The sequence below is a fragment of the Panulirus ornatus genome, chromosome 4, assembly GCF_036320965.1.
Source record: "Panulirus ornatus isolate Po-2019 chromosome 4, ASM3632096v1, whole genome shotgun sequence".
In the NCBI taxonomy this organism is placed as follows: Eukaryota; Metazoa; Arthropoda; class Malacostraca; order Decapoda; family Palinuridae; genus Panulirus; species Panulirus ornatus.
In genome coordinates, this window is record NC_092227.1 from 85,811,512 (window position 1) to 85,832,123 (window position 20,612).

Below are 20,612 nucleotides of genomic sequence, written 5' to 3' on the forward strand. Positions count from 1 at the left end.
TTTCCAAGCAATTTTTTTTCTAAGTCTGCCACACGCGTATCTGAAAAAAAAAAAATATCCCGTGTGCCGATCCTAAGGATATTGCATGTAAAAATACAAGTCCTGTGTGCTGAGCCACACGGGATGCTGCAGGAAATCCGTCATCTTGAAATATATACCACTTTAAGGCGCGCACGAGAAAGTGTTCGACGATGTTTAGAGGCAAGACACCCACACATTCACCCACTGGTCTATTATTCTCGGAAATTATTGGCGTCTCAGTTTCCGCCATAAATTACCGTGCCTCTATATTCACACCGATCGATGCTCAAGTTTACAGCTAAATTTATCTCGTCCTCAAGAAGTGCGACATGTAACAATTTCCAATTTTTGCGTCCTAACCCAAGTCATGTGTTTCGCAAGATTGACGAGGTGTTCAAATGTCTGCTTTTCATTATTTTCTTTATCTTTTTGTTGTTGTTTTGCGGGTGTTACGGGTGGTGATATTTATTTTACAAAATCTCGGTTTTCAACAGACACAAAAATAAAGTAATTCTAAACATAAAATACAATGTTTGGTTCGCTTAAGGTAAGGTTGGTTAGTGCTAGGTTTAGCTAGCCTTAAGGTAAGTTAGGTTAGTACAATGTCTGGCAAGCTTAGGATACGCAGGTCAGTAAGATGTTGGCATAGCTCAGGATAGGCTTGGTTAGTGAGAGGTTTGGTTAGCCTAAGTTAAGACAGGCTTGGTTTGTGTGATGTCTGGCTTAGCTTAGTTTCATTCCTGGATAACCTAAGATGGTTAAGTTAGCGAAACAACTTTGGGTCTTATTTCCACGGGAACTTAAACATCATGAGGCATGACGTACCAATAATATTTACATTAGGCTCTGCAAGACGAGTACTCAACCACAACAACACACTTCTTCAATACAGAATGCGAGTCTTCAAGCGCTTGCAGCGTCCTATCGTACATGACATGACATGTATGCACACCGCTTTCAGTCAACTCCACACAGAAACCAAGAATAATAAAAAATTTTCAAGCCCTTTCAAGATATAAAAAAATCATTGTGTCGCGCCGTGGTTCATACAGAAACGCGCACACGACCGCTAAGATTAATATGCACGGCACGTTAGCCGACTCTTCCCCCTCCTCTTTCCAGGCACCGAGTCCAAAGCAAAGTTGACAAGAGCCCCCATTAAAGTTGCAGTGTGCGAAGACCCATTAAATCGTTAGTGAAAATACGCAAGAGTTTTAAATGGCTGAGAAAACAATAAACATGAATGAACTTGGCAACATTTACAATGGGCTAAGTACTTGAATTTTCTTATCGTGATTACGATGCTGTCTATACATTGACACAGAACTGTGGAGCAATGTGGCAAATACACCATCATAGAATGCAGAGATTCCGACGAGGTAGGATGATTCTCTCTCGCGTGAGTTGGCATGGCCAAGTGTTAGGAAAAAAACAACACTACACACTTCACACAACGGCTCAGACCAGGGTTATACAAACTCCCAACAACTACATACACTGAGAAAACACGAAGGAATGGCGGCTCATAAATCCACGATTACTCAGCACACGTCACATCCACACTGGACACCTAAAAAAAATCACTTCTCCCTCAGATAAATGTGGAAAAGATTCCCTGCTTCAACGGCAAATACATGAACTTTCAAAATTAATATCTAAAACACACACACACACACACACACACATATATATATATATATATATATATATATATATATATATATATATATATATATATATATATATACATATATATATATATATATATATATATATATATATATATATATATATATATATATATTTTTTTTTTATACTAATTGCCATTTCCCGCATTAGCGAGGTAGCGTTAAGAACAGAGGATGAGGACTGGGCCTTTGAGGGAATATCCTCACCTGGCCCCTTTCTCTGTTTCTTCTTTTGGAAAAAAAAAAAAAAAAAAAATGAGGGGAGGATTTCCAGCCTCCCGTTCCCTTCCCTTTTAGTCGCCTTCTACGACACGCAGGGAATACGTGGGAAGTATTCTTTCTCCCCTATCCCCAGGGATAATATATATATATATATATATATATATATATATATATATATATATATATATATATATATATATATAGAACATGGACCGTTCTAAAGATTCCTTAATCAAGTCATGCAACGCATCGCGTCAAAAATTTCCTCCACTCATCATCGTGTGATATGTCCTGCTCTACAAGAGGGGGCCCCCGCCCCCCCTACACGCTGTAAAAATCATATCTGGTATCTTCACATGTTCGTGTTATCTAAAGTTCGAACCAAGTCAAGCAACAGTAAACTCTCATAAATCATAACTCGAGGAGCATTTTCATTCCAGCTGGTCATTATTCAAACCTCGGCGACACCACAGTTCTTTTAAGGGGGGAGTTTGAGGCAGTTAATCATAGCCAGTACGACAGCGCACGTCCCGTGTGTGTATGATGGTGTTTCAGATCTTGATCAAGTAGATCCTTCAGGGTCTGCAAGGGTCGAAGGCTCCGGCCTTCTGCCTTAGTTACAAGGGTCGTTACGCTGTGTTTTATAATAACGTTACACAGCAGCACAATGATCATCGGCAGATCATCATTACAAACGCTGATGTATTTTGTGTTCATGGATCTCTTTCGCAAATGGCCTTAATTTAAAACAAAGTAGTTTGGCCTCCAATAACGCCATTCCACAAAATTTCCAACACCACACAAAGCAATTGTTGGTAAAAAAAAAAATTACACCTGACAGTTTATGTCTGAATTCTCAGCCCATTTTTTTTTTCTTTTTACAGAGAACAAGTTAATGTATTGTGGACACTGAAACTGACGAGGTATCCTAGCTCGCTTGCGTCTTTCAGACCGGTTTTGTGCTGCCCTTGGCCCTGTCAGAATATAGGCTTACTGTATATAAATTATGTAGTCCCTCACAGCTATGACTTTTTCTCATTTTCATTAAAGAAAAAAAAAAATAATCGTTCACTGTGTACCCTGGGGAATTTTCGGTACGAGTTTTAAAGCCAGCAGAAACGCCCTCGCTTATCTAGATTAGTCCACATTTATTCCGCTGATCTGAAAATGTGTCCGGGTAATGATGAACCAGTTCGGTTCCGCACACTTACGGAATTACGCTCTGTAGGAATGTAGGGAACCTCTGTAAATACACACGTTCATGCATCGCCTTACTTAAAATAACTTCAAACCAACCTTCTTAAAATGTGCCTCAAGTTATCATCGTTTAAGTTTAAATTATTACTCTCAGGTAAAGTCTATAAAATAACAGTTCATGGACAACTATAACCCAAGACGAGTGAATTATCTTGGCTTAATATGTACTTCATGGTGATTTACCTTGTGGCCTCGACTTCTCATACATAATCAATGAATTCGCAAGCTTAAGAGCACGAAAAATTAATATCTAAAAATATTCAGTTTTACATTACTGGTATATATATATATATATATATATATATATATATATATATATATATATATATATATATATATATATATAAACCGCATCTAAAACTTTATTTCGGAATATATTTTGATCCCCCTTCCTGCCTAAATTAATGATCTCCATAGATAGGTCTAATGTTCGGCTTTGAACTTACCTGTGTGACCTAACCTAACATCCTAGTTATCTCTGCAAGTGGAAGAATGTTCTGCTAACTGCAACAAATCCATCTATACATTTTCTATTGTTTTGCGATATCCACCCGCAGCACCAAAGTAGGAAAAACTGGTCTCCCTCCGTAAACAAGAAAACATTGGGTTTTCCTCATTATTTCTTCTGTTTACTTTTTTCCCATCATTCAGCCCCTTGAACTTGCCCTTCGACCTGAGTCATCCTGTGGGGTCACGTCAGAAGCCAATGATGTCGGGGGGGGGGGGGGGGGGATGAGGAGGAGGAGGAGGTACATGAAGGCGCGTTAGTCATATATGTTGAACTTGATTTTGTACAGTGTGATGTGTCCGTCGACGGTAAAAGTGACCTTGCGTTTGTTAAGGGCGTTGTAAAACATAAGCATGTCAACGGTCAGGGGATTTCAAGTTTGTAGAGGGTGGAGTAAAGATGCGTCTGCCGGAGATGGGGTGAATTTAGGTTGATAAAGATGAGATATTGCGCGACGTCTCTTCCAAGTGAACATATATAGAGTGATGTGTGGATGGGAGACGTACCTATTTGTAGTTCCTTAATTTACTGGCATTTCTTATCATTCGTCTTCCTCATTTCCACTTTTAAGCTAAGTGAAGATGAAGAAAGGCATACTATTCACCAAACACTTAGAAAAAAATATTCAAAAGGTTAGCTAAAACAATGAATTCTACGAGAACAATTACGACGATGAAAGTATGGGAAAATATGGTTAGCGTAAAAATGTATAACAATTATGTTGAACCATCATCCAACTTCCTAGCTACTGTGATTTACCCAGATTTACTACAGTATAACCCACATATACCATCGCAAAGGTAACATTATCTGGTACGCCTCGCTACTCTGAGAATGTTCGCTCAATGTTTTCGTTCGCTGGAACGCGTCTGTGTGCATACGAACACACACACACAACGCACAAGAACTATATAAAGACCATACCAATCGCATAATTTTCCAAAAAACATCGAAAATGAGGTAAATCCCTCGGGTGATGTGGTTTCCAAAGGTTCTGCCGATTTCTGTTGGCGTTTCGTATTTTACATTTTTCCCTAATATTTACAGCCTACGTCTGATCATTAAGATTAACTAACCATCATCACGTCATATATGTCTTTGTTAATCACTTCTGTTACGTGTATGGAGAACACTGATCAGCTTTTCTTCAGCTTGTCTAGGTTAATTTACTGGAACCCTTCCAGAAATATTAGAACAAGTAATGTTAAACACATCAGAGTATATTGCTACCTCATTTAAAGAATAAGTTAAAGGCAGTTGATTTATATTCACGTTGCAAGGAGACTGCCAGAGTAAAAGAACAAAATTCTTGAGTCTCACATTCGCTGATAATGAACTTCGGAGCTCCTCCTCCCCTGCAGTAACTTATGTATAATTCGCCATCAAAGACAACTCTAGCTACACCTTTGCGTCAACTACTTATGCACTTGCTACACACCGATACAATCACGCACATTAAACACAAAAGTAATTCAATCCATAACAAGAGGTTGTCGACATCAAAACCTCTCTCTATAACCGTGATCAAAGTCCACAAATAAACAGACCCTTACCTATTTATTGGCTGGTAAACAAGTCGAGGGGAATCTTTATGTTTTAACGGCTTTCCTGAAGTACACCCGAACACGACGATTTCCACAAGCTGCGCTCACTGTATAACACACACGCGCGCAGTGTCAACATGGCAACACTGTCGTTCAACAGGCCGCCTGCAACTGTTCCATCTCCACTACAGGTGGTGGCCGGGCCCCGCACAGCAGCACGTCACAACACTTACTACCGCCCGCCCTCTGTCCACCGCCTCAACCGGCAAACTGATGTGAGGGACGTCTGCCCTCTAGGTCGCATGCAGCCCCACCAACAACTCGTTGCGCGCCACAGAAACAACTAAAACGCCTTTCCGACCCGACAGTTCGCCCTCGACTGAGCTGCGGCCAAGGACAGGATAAGAGGGGACGCGTGTTATCACTGTTATCTATTGAAAGCTATTGTGCGGGAGGGTTTATCACTAAGGATGGACCAACCCCCGTGGTGCAGCGCGCCACGGTGTTCCACCTCACTCACACGTTATAGCCAATGCTTGTTGACGGCAATTCCACACCTTAACGCGGACTAGGCTACGTTTCCTCTCACCAACCTAATAGCTAGGCTGCATTCACTCTCACCAAACTACCACTGTGGGTGAGGTACGTCTGTACGAATATTCTCAGCTAAAAATATACCGTCAGAGTAGCACGTAGAATATTACCAGCGCCAGATTAGGTAAGGCACAAATACGTAAAATAGAGAATTCTAAACAGGATATTTTTTTTACGGGCATTCCACTGAGAAAGAGCGTCCCAGTCACTAACACCTGACCGGCCGAGGTTAGCCACTGTTGATGTGAATATTCACTCACCAGCTCAAACTCGGACATGCAAGGATCATACAAGCAGTGACATCTTTTAGGAACAAGGTCATTCTATTATTTTCTTTTTCCTTTCAATCAGTTGTTATAACTTGACGTTGATGGCTTTAACGACCGCGGTAGTCGATAAGACTATATAGTTTATTTGACCCCAAATATCGTGTATGACGCCAAATATCGTGTTGGTGATGGTAAGTTACCAAATATCCATTAGGCAAGTCACGTCTACGACCATGAGCAAGTGAGGATCACTTCCCATTTAGACTTACCAACACAAATCTCTTCTACTCCTTCCATAAGTTTTCTATAAGCTTTTACAATATATATACATACATACATATATATATATATATATATATATATATATATATATATATATATATATATATATATATATAATATATATATATATATTTTTTTTTTTTTTTTGCCGCTGTCTCCCGCGTTTGCGAGGTAGCGCAAGGAAACAGACGAAAGAAATGGCCCAACCCACCCCCATACACATGTATATACATACGTCCACACACGCAAATATACATACCTACACAGCTTTCCATGGTTTACCCCAGTCGCTTCACATGCCTTGATTCACTCCACTGACAGCACGTCAACCCCGGTATACCACATCGCTCCAATTCACTCTATTCCTTGCCCTCCTTTCACCCTCCTGCATGTTCAGGCCCCGATCACACAAAAATCTTTATCACTCCATCTTTCCACCTCCAATTTGGTCTCCCTCTTCTCCTCGTTCCCTCCACCTCCGACACATATATTCTCTTGGTATATATATATATATATATATATATATATATATATATATATATATATATATATATCGTCCTCCAGCGAGTCGTCAGGATACAGCCTATCAGGCGCCTCCTTACTACGTCGTTATGTACAGAGGACCAACTGTGTCATCATATATATATATATATATATATATATATATATATATATATATATATATATATATACTTTTCATACTTGATCGCCGTTTCCCGCGTTAACGAGACAGAGCCAGGAACAGACGAAGAAAAGGCTACATCCGCTCACATTCAGTCTCTAGCTGTCATGTGTAATGCACTGAAACCACAGCTCCATATTCACAATCAGCCCCCCGCACCCCACCCTTCCCTCAACAATGGTTTACCCCGGACGCTTCACATTCCACTGACAAAACGTGTGTGTGTAAATATATATATATATATATATATATATATATATATATATATATATATATATATATATATATATATATTGAATCGCATGTTTACCAAATGGCGTCCTAGCTACGTCTCTTCTTTTTATATATACTGACTTATATTTCTCTCTTGTGTCTCCCCTGATGATGTGATCATTACACGAAAGTGCACTTGGGAACTTATCGTGTTCCATTTTCCCCGTATATCAACTGACTGTTATATTTCTCTCTTGTGTCTCCCCTGATGACGTGATTATCACACGAAAGTGCACTTGGGAACTTTTCGTGTTTCATTTTTCACCGTGCACTCATAGGAATATATATATATATATATATATATATATATATATATATATATATATATATATATATATATATATTTCTTTTTTTTTTTTTTGCTTTGTCGCTGTCTCCCGCGTTTGCGAGGTAGCGCAAGGAAACAGACGAAAGAAATGGCCCAACCCACCCCCATACACATGTATATACATACGTCCACACACGCAAATATACATACCTACACAGCTTTCCATGGTTTACCCCAGACGCTTCACATGCCCTGATTCAATCCACTGACAGCACGTCAACCCCGGTATACCACATCGATCCAATTCACTTTATTCCTTGCCCTCCTTTCACCCTCCTGCATGTTCAGGCCCCGATCACACAAAATCTTTTTCACTCCATCTTTCCACCTCCAATTTGGTCTCCCACTTCTCCTCGTTCCCTCCACCTCCGACACATATATCCTCTTGGTCAATCTTTCCTCACTCATTCTCTCCATGTGCCCAAACCATTTCAAAACACCCTCTTCTGCTCTCTCAACCACGCTCTTTTTATATCCACACATCTCTCTTACCCTTACGTTACTTACTCGATCAAACGACCTCACACCACACATTGTCCTCAAAAATCTCATTTCCAGCACATCCATCCTCCTGTGCACAACTCTATCCATAGTCCACGCCTCGCAACCATACAACATTGTTGGAACCACTATTCCTTCAAACATACCCATTTTTGCTTTCCGAGATAATGTTCTCGACTTCCACACCTTCTTCAAGGCTCCCAGGATTTTCGCCCCCTCCCCCACCCTATGATCCACTTCCGCTTCCATGGTTCGATCCGCTGCCAGATCCACTCCCAGATATCTAAAACACTTTACTTCCTCCAGTTTTGCTCCATTCAAACTTACCTCCCAATTGACTTGACCCTCAACCCTACTGTACCTAATAACCTTGCTCTTATTCACATTTACTCTTAACTTTCTTCTTTCACACACTTTACCAAACTCAGTCACCAGCTTCAGCAGTTTCTCACATGAATCAGCCACCAGCGCTGTATCATCAGCGAACAACAACTGACTCACTTCCCAAGCTCTCTCATCCACAACAGACTTCATACTTGCCCATCTTTCCAAAACCCTCCCTAACTACCCCAACCATAAACAAATTAAACAACCATGGAGACATCACACACCCCTGTCGCAAAACTACATTCACTGAGAACCAATCGCTTTCCTCTCTTCCTACACGTATACATGCATTACATCCTCGATAAAAAACTTTTCACTGCTTCTAACAACTTGCCTCCCACACCATATACTCTTAATACCTTCCACAGAGCATCTCTATCAACTCTATCATATGCCTTCTCCAGATCCATAAATGTTACATACAAATCCATTTGCTTTTCTAAGTATTTCTCACAAACATTCTTCAAAGCAAACACCTGATCCACATATCCTCTACCACTTCTGAAACCACACTGCTCTCCCCCAATCTGATGCTCTGTACATGCCTTCACCCTCTCAATCAATACCCTCCCATATAATTTACCAGGAATACTCAACAAACTTATACCTCTGTAATTTGAGCACTCACCTTTGTCCCCTTTGCCTTTGTACAATGGCACTATGCAAGCATTCCGCCAATCCTCAGACACCTCACCATGACTCATACATACATTAAATAACCTTACCAACCAGTCAACAATACAGTCACCCCCTTTTTTTTATATATAAATTCCACTGCAATGCCATCCAAACCCGCTGCCTTGCCCGCTTTCATCTTCCGTAAAGCTTTTACTACCTCTTCTCTGTTTACCAAATGATCCTCCCTAACTCTCACTTTGCACACCAAATCGACCAAAACATCCTAATCTGCCACTCTATCATCAAACACGTTCAACAAACCTTCAAAATACTCACTCCATCTCCTTCTCACATCACCACCACTTTTTATCACCTCCCCATTAGCCCCCTTCACTGAAGTTCCCATTTGTTCCCTTGTCTTACGCACTTTATTTACCTCCTTCCAAAACATCTTTTTATTTTTCCTAAAATTTAATGATATTCTCTCACCCCAACTCTCATTTGCTCTCTTTTTCACCTCTTGCACCTCTTGTGTGTGTGTGTGTGTGTGTGTGTGTGTGTGTGTGTGTGTGTGTGTTTACCAAATGGCGTCCTAGCTTCGTCTCTTCGATGTATATCAACTGACATATTTCTCTCTTGTCTCTCCCCTAATGATGTGATTATTACACGAAAGTGCACTTGGCGTACTTATTGTGTTTTCGTTTCATTCCCGTATTATTCGTTTCATTCCCGTATTTCCCTACTAGTCCAAGGCCCTGAGAGCCGTTTACTAGGTAGTTCCAACCCTGACCTGTGACCTACACAGGGGGGATCACTGTGAGTTTTTCTAAATGATTTATTTCACATTTCTACTTCCTATTTGTATATTCAAAACACATATTCATTTCATCATTCCTGTTTCCTGAGCTTCATGTTTATGATGACTGAAACACATCTGTTGTAGATAATATGGTATTTTGTCATGTGTCTGTTGGTGTTCGAGTTTATATAAGGCAGGTCGGCGATAGTGTGCCATCAGCTCTATTCAATTTGTTCAAGGTGTTCTCTAGAACAACTGTAATATTTCATACACCTTTAGCTCAAAAGATGCAATATCACTTCATACTTTCTCAAGTGTTCTTTTTTTTTTCTTGCCCATTACTTTGAATACTCAGGAGTAGAAATTTACTCCTTGTGGCAACAGCGCGAGCCGTTCGAAAAGTCGCCCCCCCCCCCCCCTCCCCCCTTATCAGCCGGTCATGGCGCTCCCATGAAGAGAAAACTTTGTCTTTTTTCTTTATTTCCTCACAGTCACGTTGATATTTTACAGATTCAATAACGATATGTGTCACAGTGTTACACAGAGCGACCCGTCCGAGTTGGGCTTCGAATGTCGCGAGAATTTAACGTCTCAGCGCAGAACTCTCCCATGATACCCGCCCCCGCGCACACATACACACACACACACATACACACACACACACACGCAACAGCACGTCTAACTGCATGTTCAGGTCCCGAGCACTCAAAACATCTTGCAAACCATCCTTCCGTCTCTAATTCGGTCTCTACCTTTTACTCGTCCCCTTCCACTTCCGACACATGCACATCCTCTTTGTTAACCTCTCCTCAATCATTATGTCTATGTATGTCCAAACCATTTCAGTATCTCTTCATCTCTCTCAACCACACTCTTCTTATGAGTATACTTCTCTCTTTCCCTGTCATTTCTTACTCCATCAACCCTCCTCACACAACATATTGTCAATCACTTCATTTCAATATACAGTCACCCTCTTATGTACATTTCCATCTTTAGCCCATTCCTTGCATCCATACAAACCCGTCGAGACCATCATTCACTTTCAAACATGTCCATCTTTGCCTTCCCATAAAAGCCACTCACCGACTGTTTTTCCTACTTGCACAAATACCTTACTCTTGATAAAATCTTGTACACTGTCTCTAGTAGCTTTTCTCCCACACCAGACATTCGTAGCATCTTCCACCGAGCATCTCTATCAACCCAGTGCGCTTTCTCAAGGTCAACACAAGCAACATATAAGTCCTGTTTCTCTAAGTGTTTCTTGCACCCATTCATCAAAGCAAACGCTCGATCCACTACCATTCCTGAAGCCACACTGTTTTCCCTCAGTCTTTTGCTCTGTACATGTCACAATCCTCTTCATCATCACTTACCCATGCAACTTACCAGGTACAGTCAACAAACTTATACCCTCTGTAATTGGAACTTTCACTTCTATTGCCTTACCTTTATTGTACAGCCCGGGCTGTGGGGGTGAAAACCCCCTCGATGCTTTCACCATGTACGCAACAGGTATTTATTCACCAGTCATTCTGCCAATCCTCAGCCACCTCGCTATAAGCCATACACAACTTTTGAACAATAATCAAGAAATTGCTCGAAACAAATCAAACGTTTTCAATGAAGACTCTGAATGTGTAATACTTGTTAAGAATTTTAAATTTCCTTGTAAGAATTCATGACGAATGTTGAATAGGTAAATATTTCACCAGCACTCAACTGCAGTGGAGAGAGAGAGAGAGAAAGAAAGAGAGGAATATTCTCTACTACTTTACATCCCTGTTTTTCGTCCTCCATTCCTTCTCCTGGATTAACAACAAATATACTAAATCACAGAGAGCGTCTCCTCTGTTGATTAATGGCTCTTTCTTTTCAGAAATTCCCGCAGGAGAATTACATTCCAGTGTCGAACATTTGGAAGTAATTTATTTCCTAATGTCACTACATTCTGAGGACGAGCATTTTCCCTCACCGTGCCACGCTAAAAGTAATTAAACAGAAATAACCACAAAAACTAAAATATAAAAGAATGAAGATAAGAGAATGACAAAATCTAAAAAGGAATCATTTCTACATCTCTTTCCGACATGTAACAGCACCTAAGTTAACATTGGCAGGCAGCAGCTACAGTATACATCACCATAAATCATTCCTAGTAAAACGAGAGGTCTCACCTGCACCCCGCGCGAACAAACTACTCCACTCAGATTATCTAATAAGGCAATATTCATACATGAACTGGTTATACTTACTCTCAAAAACATTTAATGTGAACATAACCGCCACAGCGGGCGTAAATCTTCCTCACATCAAAGCTAGGCTGACGAAACCACTAGTCAACAGACTATCTCGCTTTGAATTTTCATCTCATACAGGACATTGTATTCATCCGGGCCTTACTCTTGAAAAGACGTACTAAAGACCATTACAACTGCTGCCATATGATTCAAGTTACGGAATAGGATGCAAGGACTATTAATCATACAGTTTATGTTATCTACTCCAACTACAAAGAAATCGCTTGGGCGTTGATATGAGATTCTTTAATTCGCTATATCTTACGAAAGTGCCACTCTTAAGAAAAATCTTTTTGTTTTTCTGAAACACAAGAGAAAATGCTTTAATATATTCCACTGACAAATTTTGTATTCATATACGAATGCATTCAATTACAGAACAGAATTACATCATACGTATTGACAAGGTCGGTTCCATCTCAGAATCTTTTGTAGGTTTTGCAAATTATGAAATAAAACTCATGAGCTACAACCTCTGTGGAAAAGAAGTTATAAATGCTGATGAATTGTATTTCGATTATTATTCAATCCGTCGGCCTACACCAGGGAGCGACCACAAGCAAGCAGACCGGTGATCAACTTTAAATAGTGTCCTCTACCATTGCAGTGACGCTATATATATGGTAAACACGCTAGATATATGGTAAACTACGCTGGATACACGGCAAACTACGCTAGATATATGGTAAACTACGCTAGATATATGTTAAACTACGCTAGATATACGGCAAACTACGCTGGATATATATGGTAAAGAAAAATGTGAAGCAAGAGCTTTAAATTCCTTATGATAATAATAATAATAATAATAATAATAATAATAATAATAATAATAATAATACAAAATACTTCATTTAGTCAATTTGTAATGCATTATACAAATAATTAATGTTTCGCTTCTAAACTCTTATCCATCTGCTGCGCGAATCTGATGATAATGTTAGGGTAACCATGCTTGGGTTAAGTCTGCCATGGTTTAAGAACTTGAGACACGACACCTTCAGAGACAATATCCACTTTCATAAAGTTATGCAAACTTGAAAATAATTGCAATTAAAAGAAAAAAGAAAGTTATATCAACACCTGCCAGATGCAGAGCCCAGAGGGATAACAAAAAAATATGTATTTAATGCCGGCATTTGTTCTGCCTCATGATCGACTAAACTGTTGGACCCCAGACAAAAGTAACACACTTATTCTGGTCATAATTCTTACTCACGACCTTCGGCCACATACCCACCATACCACTTGTCTTGCTTGTCTTTTCCTCTCTTGCAGAAGTTGGGTGGCGGAGGACGTGCCCTCCCTACTACTTTCCCTTCACGCAGCCATTACTCTCCCCTCACCCCTCCCATCACCACTGGCTACCTCTCCCGTTACTCGTCTACGGCAAGTTTGGCAACCCTGTCCCTCATATTCGGTGAACCTTATAATATATCTAGAGTAAACCTTTTCAAATTTTCTTTTACGAAGAACTACGTATACGTATCTCTGCCATTCGAGTGGTTGAGAGGCTCAAATGAGTCTTTGGGTACTCACACACGAACAAAAGAATGACGTAGTTTCTGTCATTTTTTTTTATTAATTGAATGGGACTTATAAAGGTTTCAATCCTTGGTAAACACCTATCTTCAATATCTCGTACACTTCCACATGAAATGCAACCAATATCGTACCCTGATTTGTATATATTGTAAATATTTGTAAATATTGTAGTCACAATTGGCACGTTCGTCTCAACACAACAACGCAGTTGCCACGTCGTGTTATCCTCGCACTGTCTCACAACACATGACAAACAATGATAACGCTTCCCTGATATTTATTGAGCGTCTAACACTACTGCTGTTCTCAGCAACTGGTCCCTGATTCTGGTACTATGTCCCACCAGGTGGAAGCGATGGATAAGCATCAATGAATCAACACATAAATGACTCATCTCTGTGGAGTTTGTTGTTAGTGAAGACGAGTGGCAGCGGCGGACCATATCTGTACATACTTTATTTTCTTCAATTAACCTGTGGGTCTGACGTCCAGTAGGAATTCTGGAGTAAGGAAATATTGCTTTATGCAGCCATTACGTCCAGCAACATATAACACAGCCGCCCTCTGAGTATTAGCAGTATTTTGTTAACACAGCCGTCCTTTGAGTATGGCAGCACTTGGTTACCACAGCTGCCCTTTGAGTATAGCAGTATTTTGTGAGCGTACCATCAGCAAATTATGCTGTGGGATTAAGGTTCCGTGTTTGACCTTTCATGGTATTTCCGTGTGGGTGGAGGTGATGTCTCGGACGCTGTCCAAACATGGTTTTAATAACAACGGAGGCAGATCAACATGTCAAGCCTACCCTGACGCGCAGTGTTCCTACTCACAGATATAACGTGCATATTCTCTCCTACTCAACGATTCTCTCTCTCTCTCTCTCTCTCTCTCTCTCTCTCTCTCTCTCTCTCTGCTGTGTTTCTCCTTTACTTCATTTTTTTTCTTCTTCCCAATTTTCCACCTCATATTTTTTGCTTGCCAGCCCCACCTCACACCTATGGTCCTACCCTACCACCACCCACTGTTTGAGGTGACACGGGAAATATGAATATTGATTACATTTCGAATCAACCGCTGTCCTTACACTTCACAACAATACTCTTACGTGACTCACACACACAGAGGAAGCTCTGAGTCTTTGTCACGAACCTGAAGGCAAATGAAGAACTGGTGATGTAGTGGCAACCTGCATGATACCTAGTGTGACGCATTTCCAGAATTCCATTTCTTTTTTTTTTTTTTTTTGTTACTCTTGCTTTGCAAGCTTTTGAGCTTTATACATATCGTGGAGGAGGGGGAGGGGGAGGGTTATTCCCTTATGATTATACCACTCGCATTCCAGGTGTAATTACGGTGTAAAGTGAAGGTCACACGATCATACATTCACCACACACGGATGGCGTAAATACAGACTGAACGTATCACAATGGCCGACTCTGCTATACACTCCCGTACAACACTGAGGAGCGATGGCGCAGACACTGTAGGTAGAGTCAAGGACACTGAAGTTGAAGGAGCTGAATACGGATTAGAATAATAATTACGGATAATAGATTCCGGTGATAAGGAAGGCCACCGTCGGTTAATAAGGCCACTGTAATGAGAGAGCAGTACAACGAATGCTGGATAATCTATGAGCCAAGTATTGAGCGGACAGGCGTGGAGGGTGGAGGCGCCCTCAGCTTCGTGACTAATCTCATTTTTCACACACTTGTGGCCGGGATCCATAGTGGGGTCCGACCTCACTCAACACCAACGACCTCCCACCCCACAACCATACCACCCCACCTTCCCCTACCTCTCTCTCTCTCTCTCTCTCTCTCTCTCTCTCTCTCTCTCTCTCTCTCTCTCTCCCGCTCGTGGGCGGGCGGTTCGCCTACCCGCCTCGCAGCTATACTAAATAATACCTCGCCCATGTCTATACAGGCGGTAATTCCCCTCCCCGATAGCCACAAGCGTTCCCGCTGCAAGTCCATTCTCGCAAACAAAAGCGATTATCTTCCGCCCGAGGATCAAAGGTGTAACTAGTCAGCTATTTGGTAAAGAACGGGTCTCTGTTGGCGGAGGTAGCAGTTGCTTTATGCATGGACCTCCCATGACTTCAGTCGCCTCGCCCCTGTATTCATCGTCACTCACCTAAAATTAATTCAGGTCATATATTCTTCTTACTCACCAAATTTGTCCTCGTGCAACATTATTACATGTTCCTTTAGACTTAGTCACCGGGGCACGTTACCGACTGTTGCATGACACCAATATTTCAGCTGTTCACAAGTCGTCTCAAAGCAATACATGTAGCAATCGAAAACGTAATTATTACGAGGCTTTTAGAAAAAATGTGGCGAAAGCATGACACTCAGCTTTAAGAAAATTGTGACCAAAGCATGACACTAGGCTTTTAAAAAAATAAGGTCAAAGCATGACACTAGGCTTTTAAAAAAAAATGTGGCCAAAGCACTGTTCAAAGGTGCATTGCAAGGACACACGCAAAAATAAAATCTCGTCAGACAGAAATCTGATTTATCATAGGTCGGCTGTTTCTTGACCTAACAACCCAATCATCAGGAACACGGCGAAGATGACATAACCAGAATCTGCTCAACCTTAACCTGTCCATTTTCTTTTATGGTCACCAAAGGTACGTCAACGACGCTTCACTGTACGATGCTGGTTCAGTCACATATCAGCAGCTTATATCCAGGTGTGCCTTTCGCAATAGCACTGTCACAACTAGTTTAGTTGTGAGTGGTTTTTACTGGCTTTACGGGCGAACGGGTGATCACTCTAACAAGGAGAGCGAGTGGGTGGTGGTCAGCTGGGGAAGACTAGGCTAAATGTCCTCTCCCTTTTCTTTCGTGCATCACTCCCTCTTCTTTCGTGGAAGGCTAGGCTAGATGTCCTCTCCCTTTTCTTTCGTGCATCACTCCCTCTTCTTTCGTGGTGATATCGCACGTTGTGTATAGAGGAAAAGGACAGGCATAATAAATACATAAATTTAAGATAATGTAGGTATGGAAATAGGCAAACAAGAACACGAATAATATTCCTATACTATATAACATATGATAATAAAAATGGATGCATGCTTCGTTTCATGCAAACGAATACCCCCATCACACTGACAACAATTTGTAGGAATATCTCTCTACCTCTGTTCCCTGTACCTGCATCATCTCTATCCTTGTTTGCAGACATTTTGTCACTTTCACCCCAATATCATCTTTCTTTCATTAATCTTTTTGTTTTGGTGTACAGTAAACTTAGTACAACGTCTGTTCATCCGTTTCGCGAGTTAGTATAACTGCAATGACCACTAGGCAAACTACCTGCAACTAACTCTTAACGAGGCCCTTCAAGTTGATCGTTTCAGTGCAATATCAAGTGGACAGTCCTGAGTGTAGTTGGTCACTTAGCTATGTAAACTGGTCAAGTCCACACCAATCGTTTCAACAAATAGCGTCTTGTGATTCAAAACTCTGGCTCCTTCTGTTGGTGTATTATCTATCCTCGTGTCGATATAATTTCTATATCTTTTCTTCCAGTAATCAACATGAAACGAAAACAAGACCTAATTACTACCACCTCTAACGACAGGAAAAAAAATTAGAACGAGAAAAGGAATTAGGATTAATCAAAAGCTACTCCGATGATTGTAGGTCTGTCTGGTGGGAGGGAAAAAACAGAAGGTAGATAATTTCAGTTTTGCTGTTCGAGGAAAGGAGGAGGCATCATAACGGTCCATTCTCGTGTAGCTGATCTTCACATAAACTATGGGAAGCAAGGGCCAACGCGTGTGCCGAGCCTGAGTGGCTGGGATACAAGCAGACACAAATCACGAGAGCAGTGGCTGGAATAATAGCTCCAGAGCAACATAATGATGACAGAAAGAAAGGGATGGATGAAAAGGGGTTACTAAGGCAGAAGGTTTTTGATTCCACTCTAGCTGTAAGGTAGAGGTCGAACAGCTAACTATGCTAGCAGTATTTCATAATAGGGAGAGCATAAGGCCTCTGTAGATATACAGGATAATTACTCGATAAAGAAGAAAAAAATATTATGACACTAACACAATATATCCAGCCTTTTTGGAAGAATATTTTCCTCTGATCATTATGTGGGGTTTCCAGGATTGAGTGGAGGATGGTGTGTGTGTGTCACGATCATCTGTGCGTCTTCAGCTCCCGTTGACGAGAATATCATGTTGCCTTTGTCATGTTTTCTTGATCGTAATGTAACTACCTAATGATCCCTCCTACATTTCCTCTAAGCGTATGTTTACAATAACATGTTGTGGCTGACAGATCACACCTTTATTCTGATGTTCCTCCCTTCGGCTTAAACGCATGCGAGCTCGGAAAGGTAAATGAATCTAACGAATTCAATTATCATATTAGCACAGTGCTAGGAACACATGTCCAGGGCGAGAGAGCTTCTGCCACCCCGTGTTCCGGGCTGACGGTTAGGCACTGTTGCCACCACCTGCCTACCTCCGCGCCATCACTATTTTTTTCTTCTCCCCCCCTTTTATATTCTCGCTATCTGACTATTTACACATGCCATATTTTTTAAATGGAAAGGTTACAGTCCTTCTCTCTAGTTTTACCAACGAATAATACTGTACACACGAGAGATTATATAGCTTTGCTTCAAACACCTGGCATTTCTCTCTGCTAAAACATTCCACTTCAAATTCTGGGAGTATTTCCGTGCCCGGATTACGTCCGCTTTAGAGAGATATGCTTATCTAAATTTCAGCGTCAGTCAGCTTAAACTTGTACGGATTAAGAGCATTAAGCTATACAGTGCTGTTTAATGGGTGGGTCATCTTTATTTTTGAAAACAAAAAATGTTTACCATGTCACATCTACAGGGTCAGACGACGTCAGTTCTAAGAACAGGTTAGAGAAACAAAGGAACATTAAACTAAGCTGACGGCGTCACGTGAGAAAGAATGGCAACACCTTTCGTCGGCCATAATGCACGGTGACTGATGTTGACTGTGGCAAGTTACAAGGCGATGGTATGCATTTTTCTGACACACTCTATTTTCCCCCCTCCTCCTCCTCCTCTCCCGACCGACCCCCCTTTGACAAACAAGCAGGAAGCCCAGCATTTGGCTTCCATCACAGACACACAGCATGCCTGACGTAGCCATAAAACACGCAGCCCAAAAGTTCTCAGTTCTGCAGGTTTATCGAGGGCGGAGCGAGGATAAAGTCACCCCCAAGAGAAAGGAACTCGCGAGCAGAATGGAGGTTTTATTATGGTTTGAGCAATAATGGTGCAAACAACTAGACGAGTGTGCTGGCCTACCTTCAACCGTAATTTAGTTATTTTCCCTCATCATAAAATGGTGATTACAACTAAATTGGATGTGTTTAATGTGGCGTAACGCAGCATAAACATACATAACGTCCATTGTCGGGACAAACTGGGCAAGAACCATCGTCCATGTTTTCAACCTTACGGAAAATCACAAACTTAAATATCATCTCAGTTTAAGGTTTCCCTCTAACTTAATATTATTATGGGTATATAATACCCATATATAACATCCAAAGCGAACACCTTTTACTTTCTAAAGTTTTAATGAAGTTGGATAATCGTGTTTTTCGTGGCGTTAACATGACCGCCGAGCTAAGCTGGAACTCCTAGCAGCTGTGTCGACCAATTATGGATTTTGTCTTACGGGTTTATGGCAAAATAAGTACGTCTCTCTAGATCATCCCTCTAACACAACGGTGCGAATCCTTGACCACGACCCTTGAGCACTGACGGTACGACCCTTGTGCATGACAAATTGATCCTCGACAAGTCAGTACGACCCCTGTGAATGACAATATGACCTGTGCATGACGGTACGACCCTTGTGCATGAGGGTAAGATTCATGAGAAAGAGAGTATGACCTTTGTGCATGACAGGACGGTCCCTGAGCGCGTCAGTACGACCCTTGTGTATGACGGCATGCCCCTTGAAGCACGAAAAAAAAAAAACCTTTGCATGACAATATTGTCCTTGAGCACGACACTAGAACCCTTGTGCATGACGGTGTTACACTCGTGCATGACGGTACGACCCCTTAGCAGGAAGGCACGACCCTTGGACAAGATAATACGACCTACGGTTACAAATGGTGCCTTGGGCCTTCACATTCAAGGGTAGCGCATGTTACGACTCCCGAGTTAAAACGTCCATGTCAAGTTGACAAGTGTAATAACAATGACATTATATAAATATATACCCTGCAGATGGTCAGCCCCACCCACACGTCAAACATAAACCAAACATTTACATTCTCTCTCTCTCTCTCTCTCTCTCTCTCTCTCTCTCTCTCTCTCTCTCTCTCTCTCTCTGTGTGTGTGTGTGTGTGTGTGTGTGTGTGTGTGTGTGTGGCGTGCGTGCTACACATTATCCCTATCGAGGACAGCGACTTAATTCCTTCAGTACGACAACTCAGCCCCTCAAGTACGATGACCAGCCCCGCTGACTGTAACGCATTCATCTTTTGAGTACGATAACCACTGGCTACGTACGACGACGTGATCCCTTGCGTACGATGACTTTCCCCCCCCCTTGAGTACGATGACTTAAGCCTTTTAAACACAACGACCCAGGGAGTCAAGTCGTCGTACTCGCGGGTTAAAGTCATCGTACTCAAGAGGTTGTGGCTGCACTCTCAAACTTCTGGCACCTGTCTAGTCTGGTCGACCAATTAATAATAATGGTTCACTGTCTGTTCAATGACCCCCCCACACACACGACTCCTGCCCCAGACAGTACCCTCCCCTTT

General features: G+C 41.4%; 1 protein-coding gene across 1 annotated transcript in view; it reads right to left on the reverse strand.

The window, feature by feature from the left end:
- Nucleotides 1-5,832, reverse strand: part of LOC139764898 (putative polypeptide N-acetylgalactosaminyltransferase 9) — a 466,120-nt gene extending 460,288 nt beyond the window's left edge. Inside the window, exon 1 of the mRNA XM_071691965.1 lies at nucleotides 5,250-5,832. The gene's annotated coding sequence lies outside the window, so the exon portion shown is untranslated. The remainder of the gene's footprint in view (nucleotides 1-5,249) is intronic.
- Between the last annotated feature and the right edge of the window lie 14,780 nt (nucleotides 5,833-20,612).